At 35.0% G+C, this 6,691-nt stretch overlaps 1 long non-coding RNA gene across 1 annotated transcript; it reads left to right on the top strand.

The window, feature by feature from the left end:
- The first annotated feature begins 3,893 nt into the window (after positions 1-3,893).
- Positions 3,894-6,250, top strand: LOC141344675 (uncharacterized). Its single transcript, XR_012356825.1, has 3 exons — positions 3,894-3,975; positions 4,916-5,265; positions 5,579-6,250. It is a non-coding gene; the product is annotated as an uncharacterized lncRNA (long non-coding RNA).
- The last annotated feature ends 441 nt before the right edge of the window (positions 6,251-6,691 follow it).

Genomic DNA, 6,691 nt, shown 5'->3' with positions numbered 1-6,691 from the left:
CGTTGCTTCCACAAAAATTGCATCCAATGACCACATTTTCCAAAATCCAACCATCTGAGGGTTTGGACTTATGTCACGGTTTCGTCAGTTACCCGAATGCGTGTCCATATTGGGTATACTCGGATGTAAACAACAGCATGGATTGCACGCTTAATGTACTATGAATATGTTGTTCTGCTAATTTATGCTGTCTAAATTATATAGAGTTAGTAGTAGAGCAATATTAATTAAGATATTAGCCTATTGTTTGGTTCAGTTTGGCCAACCACAAACACCTTTTGTTCCTAAGACAGTTTTTTGCACTTTTGTACTTGATTGGTTATAACGTTTGGCAGTCTATAGTACTCCAGATGTTTTTCCTGGATAGTATAGCCCAAAACATGACCTTTTTTTTTTCATTTTTCGCTGCAATAATCAGCAAAACATGTAAGTTTTTTTTCGGTTCAGTGGCATTGTTTACGTTTCAGTGCCGCCAATATGGTCAATTGCTTAAGAGTTGTGAAAATACTCTATAGTGTATCATGGCAGCGCATCCAGGTAACAGACCAAACATTGTGCTGATTATGAAAGGTCATGAACATCCCTTGCTTGCTTCTCATATTTATTTTTAATTGAACTTTACACCCTTAAGAACCCTTCTTAAAAAACAGTTCTATGTAGAACCGTATCATCCCAAAGAAACCTTTAATGCTAAAATGGTTAAATTTGTGTTAGAAAAACACTTTTTTTCTCACTTTTCCTTTTTTCCCATGTCAATAAAAAATAAAAGTCCCTAATTGTCATGGCTTGCTGGCATTTTTAAAACTGTAAAACCTAAATAAACGGCCCAAGACAAAAGACCTGCACGTAGAATTTTTAAAAACAATATTAATAAATAATATTGCTGCAAGCAGTGATTATCAGGGATCAAGCGCTTTAAATTATTTAAGAACATATGAAAAAGACATTAAATATTATTTATCAAGCCTGTAACAATCTAAATCAGGGATCCTCAAATCTGGCCCACGAGATCCATTTTCATTACGAATTCTAATTTTAGATTGGATGCTCTTTTGTTTAAATAGCCCCATATGTTTTTAATGTACACATTGATTAAAGTGACGGTCATTGCAACATTGCAAATTAATGGCGCTATGGAGCCATGTGCTTTTCAAAAAAAAAAAAAAAAATAGGTTTATTAGATTATCAATTCAGAATTTATGCTATAATTTGACTAGAAACTCCGAAGACCAGAAATGCAAAGCATTTTTCAGGCTAAGAATCAGGCGTGACTTCCGCATTCAGTTAAAATGTCTATAGACGCTTATGGCACTTTGGACCACTGTTGCCAAGTCTGGGGTTTTTCCCATGGAATTGGGCTGCTTTACTGTTGCCGCGGGGTGTTCATGTCAACAACATAATGTTTAGCCCCTGGAATGCTAATTTTGCCAAAGGAACCCCACCAAAAATTTGTATTTTACCCCTTGGAACTGGATTTTTACAGGGGGACCCTCCTCAAAACGCGATTGGACTACTTTTAGGCTAGTTTTGAGTAGCAATCGGGCGGGTTTTGTTGTCAAAACCTGGCAGACCTGCTTTGGACCAAGACGATAGGACAAGTGATTGCGTAGTTAAAGTAGGTTTTTTGAAAAAAAAAAAAAAAATGCAAAATACTTGAAAATTTCGCCAGGGTGATAAACAAATCCAAGGCATGTGTTCTGATTGCAGTAGCGCCCCAGTCAGGCCAATTTGGTCAAGCCTTGGTGACGTTGTCGGTGGTGTGAGTGTCAGCACTACCATCCCTCCAAGTTTCGAGTCTCTACGACTTAGTCAGCACCATGAGTTTCTACATAGAGATTTCTAATCCCTGCCATTCTAACAATTACAATAGGGTTCCAGCTTCAGTGCTATGCGCTTGAGCCTTAAGTAACCAATTCATAAACTTAAACTATTTAACACTATTAATCATTTTTATGGCACTTTTAGAGCTAGGAACCTTATAAAAGTCTTATAAAAGCTATTTAGCACCAAAAAGAGTTCTAGTAGTTGCAAGCCAAAGAACCGTAATCTGCTATCTTTTCAGTGTGTATTGAAAAGACTCAGACATGTCATGATGCATATCAATTTAACATGCATGCTTGTTTAAAGTAAAGTATTGTTGTTATTGTTTTTTTTTATATAATATAGATTCAATTAATTAAATTTGATTAATATGAAGTTAAACTCTTTTAACTCTTTTGTAAAGTACAGTTAAACAAAACTGGAGCAAAAATGTTGCATGGGAAAGGAAGTGTTTTACAGCAGCTGGGGAATTTTTAATAGAAAAAGAGAAGTTGTGTATAGTTGAGATAACACCAAGATATCATTGAGATGGTGCAATATCTATGTGCATGTCAGTGTCATGTAACATTATTTCCAGCAGCCAGTCATCAGTTTTCTTCAACGTGCAGTGTTTCACTTCAAACAATCTTCAAGTGAAATCCTTGCAACCTGAAGGTGAAGCTTTTGTTTTCTCAGACTGAAACATTTAAGAACACATGTAGCTTCTGTTTATCTGTCTGGGGAAAAAACGAACACAAGAAAATCCAGTTTTCTACATTTTGTCTGCTAGTTTAGGCAAAGTAGTCAAACAGAGCTGTCTGTTTTGTTTGACCTACTAACAGAACATCTTTAAAAAGCAATTTCCAATGAAACCGGAATTATTTCCCCCAGATCATGGATGTAAACTGAATTTACGTTAGGGGGTTTCCAGCTAGTGATGCTAGTCAACATTACTGAGAAAGAGAACGGGCCACAAACTGACACATCAAGTAATTAAACAGCTTATTTTTAAATCAAGAATGATGTTATTTCCAAAGATACTGACCTTATTTCATCCACACACTTGGCCCACTAACAAAAATGACCAATTGTCCAAACGCTAGTTTTAAGGCAAATGCAGTGTTTTTAACACCAGGGGGTGATATAAGCACAAGCGATAAGGACAGTGACCACAACTTGCTCTTTATTTTGACATTATTGTGCTCTCTTTTTGAAACCACGAATGTATGTACATTAGTCCCAGCAAAAACCTGTAAGCAAAACAAGTGTTATTGTGCTTATTGGTCTTGCAATGTTAGCATAACAAAGTTCCTCCTTTTCATAGAGGATGTTCAAATGTCTGTCAGCATTACCCACAACATCTGAGTTGCTTTCATTTTTTTAACTTTCATTTTTTCTACTTTTGAGATTCAGTTTGAAGTCTTGGTCTGGTTAATCTGCTTTCATTTCTGTGTATTCTAACTTGTCACATTTAGTGATTTTATGGCAGTGAAACATTGGGCCAGTGTAGCATGGGTATAAAAATACATTGTATGGGTAAAAATTATTAACATACTTTTATTTTATGCCAAAAATCATTAGGATATTAAGTTAAGATCATGTTTCATGAAGATATTTTGTACCTGGTCATGTTGCTGGTCAAGGACCAGCATAAACCAGCAAAGGGCCAGGATTAACCAGCAAAGGACCAGCTAAAACCAGCACCCCAGCACCAAAACATACCTAACCAGCATATGCTGTTTTTTTCAGCAGGGAAAATCACCCTTATGACTGGTTTTGTGGTCCACAATCGCATATTATTTTATAGCTCTTTTGTTTTAAACGCTTTGTGATCAAGGGTGGATGCAAATAAACTAGAACAATTGTCATATTTTATAAACCACTGGTTACTGGTAAAGGTTAGCCTCAGTTATTATATGCATATCAATTATACTATAGCTCCTACTAACATGAACCCACAAATCTTCTTTTCAGAGCAGATGTATTACTGTTTATAGGAAGACAACCGGAAGAATGATTGTGTGGGGTTGTGAATTTCCAGGTTGCATGACTACTGCTTTGAAAGAGGAACTTCCATTCTCTTTCTGCATAAAGAAACGGCAAACGACAGCTTGACCATTTCTGGCAGCAACTGTATTACAGACATAGGTGATATAGTTTCACTTACAAGATACGGTAAGGTTACTTCTATTATGAACGATTCATTTGAGTTACATTAGTAATTGTGTTTAATGTTAATTTGATGAATTTCAGTGTGCATAACAGTATTAAACATACACTACCAGTCAAAAGGTTTTGCACAGTAAAATCTGAATGTTTTTCAAAGTCTCTTCTGCTCACCAAGCCTGCATATATTTGATCCAAAATACAGCAAAAAAAGAAGAATTTCTGAAATATTTGTACTATTTAAAAGAACAGTTTTCTATTTGAATATATTTTAAAATGTAATTTCAAAGCTGAATTTTTAGCAACATTACTCCAGTCACATGATCCTTCAGAAATCATTCTGATATTCTGATTTCCTGCTCAAAAACATTTATTATTATTATTATTATTATTATGTTGAAAACAGCTGAGGAGAATGTTTTCAGGTTTCTTTGACGAATAGAAAATTAAGAACAGCATTTATCTAAAATAGAAATCTTTTTTATCATCACTTTTGATCAATTTAAAGCATCCTTGCTAAATAAAAGTATTAATTTCTATAGTTATACTGACTCCAAGCTTTTATTTCTGATAAATGCTGGTCTTTGGATCTGTCTATTCATCAAAGAATGCTGAAAAAATGTACTCAACTGTTCTAAATAGTAATAATAATAGCAAATCAGCATATTAGAATGATTTCCGAAGGATCTTGTGACACTAAAGACTGGAGTAACGATGTTGAAAATGTATCTTTGATCACAGGAATAAATTACATTTTAAAATATATTCAAATAGAAAACAGTTATTTTAAATAGTAAAAAAAATTAAGAGTTTTACAGTACTTTAAATCAAATAAAAGCAGGCTTGGTAAGCCAAAGAGACTAATTTAAAAAACATGACACTCTTGTGAAATACATAGATGTGAATGTTTTCTTTTATTATAGATACATAATCGTTCTATCTTTTTCAGACAATGGGTGTAAATACCACTGATTTCCCACCAAATAATTCTACAAAGCATTCCTTGTCTGCCAGCAGCTCGCCACTCGGACTTGCTGTTGGTTTGCCTATATTCTTTGTGGCTTTGCTGCTGGCGGGGATAGCCGTGTTTTTCTGGTTTCGACACAGAAAATCAATTGATATTGAGTTATCTAACAAACCTAAGAGCCAAGATAAGAGCCACGACGGTCATCCCAGGGAGTCTACTTTGTACAGTAGGTATCCCGGAGGACTTCAACCCGCACCCCAGAGCCCAATCTATGAGAACTTTCATAGCGGACAGTCCAATCTGCATGAAATTCAGAGTGAGGACACACTCAGGTAAAGTACAAAAGTCAAATCTGTATGCGTGTGTGAGCCTCTGTGTTAATGTAGATCATTAGAAACTGGGTGATGAGAAAGTTAAAGTAGAAGTGGAATTTCCTGCTAAGTTTTATTTGCTGTCTGTTTTGCAAGATCACAGTGACATCACAAATATGTGGCAATAGTGGTATAACACTTTTGAAAGAGTTACGCGAAAGGAGTTTTTATTTTGCAGCAATGTTTTAGTGGTTTATATATTGGTGCAAATTTTGCTTAAGGAATTGATTGAGTTTTCAAAAACTGAATTTCACTCCCCCCCCCCCCCATTTAGAGACCATCAGACATACCTGGAGTGTGATCCACATGATGCAATCTACAGCAATGATCCTGCCCTCTACCATCCAGAACAGCCTGAAATCACTGAGGATGTTTACATCATGCCAGATGCTTGAAAGTATGAAATGTTTTGCTGTCCAGTATTAATCCCCAAAATGTTCAGTAGAATCATTTGTGCCGGCATGATATGAAATAATAAGTCATCTTTATTTTCTAAGGGTAAAACATTCTGGACAAGAATTAGTTTTGACTTGAGTGATTCAAATGCCCTTACAAACATTACACGAGCCAATGTAGTTTATTGACTGAACACACTGTGAGACAGCAAAACATAATCATGAACTCATCGATCACAGTTTAACAGGTGTTTCTGCCGAAAAGACCAGTCTAGGGCAGTGTGAATGTTCCATGCTGTACAGACTGGTTTATACTGGTTTGGTGGACCAAAATAACTTCTAGGTAAGATTTTGGCCCACATACTGAACTTTTCAGCAGAGATGGGGGACTTTAATTCACTTTGATGTTTAAAAGCTTGCCTATTAATGAAATTGTTCAGATTTTGTACATTATTCTTCAAAAGTTTGTGGTCAGTAATATTTTATTTAAAGACAGTATTAGTTTTATTTCGCAAGTGCACACTAAATTGCTAAAAAGTGTTTATTTTTCAAAAAAGAATCCTTAGAGAGTGTATCATATTTCCCATTAGAATAAGCAGCATAACTGTTCACCGTTAATAATAATAAGAAACGTTGAGCAGCAAATCAGCATATTAAAATGATTTCTAAAGGAACGTGACACTAAAGACTTAAGTAATTAAGTTTTGTGATCACATGAATTAATTATATTTCACTATATTACTGTTTTCATTGTATTTCTGAACAAATAAATGCAGCGTCGGTGACTTCTTTTAAAAACTTTCTTTAACAAACATTTTGAGCAGTAGTTTTTGTGCAGTTGATGTCACATATCTCATATTTAATAAGGATTATGTTTATGTTTTCATGGGCAAAACCTGTTTTTCAGGCTTTCATATTAATTAGGAGATGGTAATAATTATCCATCATGGCTGTTTTTGTCACTGTGACTCACTGAAATCTTCACTGAAAGA

The sequence above is a fragment of the Garra rufa genome, chromosome 10 (genome assembly GCF_049309525.1).
Source record: "Garra rufa chromosome 10, GarRuf1.0, whole genome shotgun sequence".
NCBI classification, from domain to species: Eukaryota; Metazoa; Chordata; class Actinopteri; order Cypriniformes; family Cyprinidae; genus Garra; species Garra rufa.
This window is presented reverse-complemented; position numbering and strand designations above follow the sequence as displayed.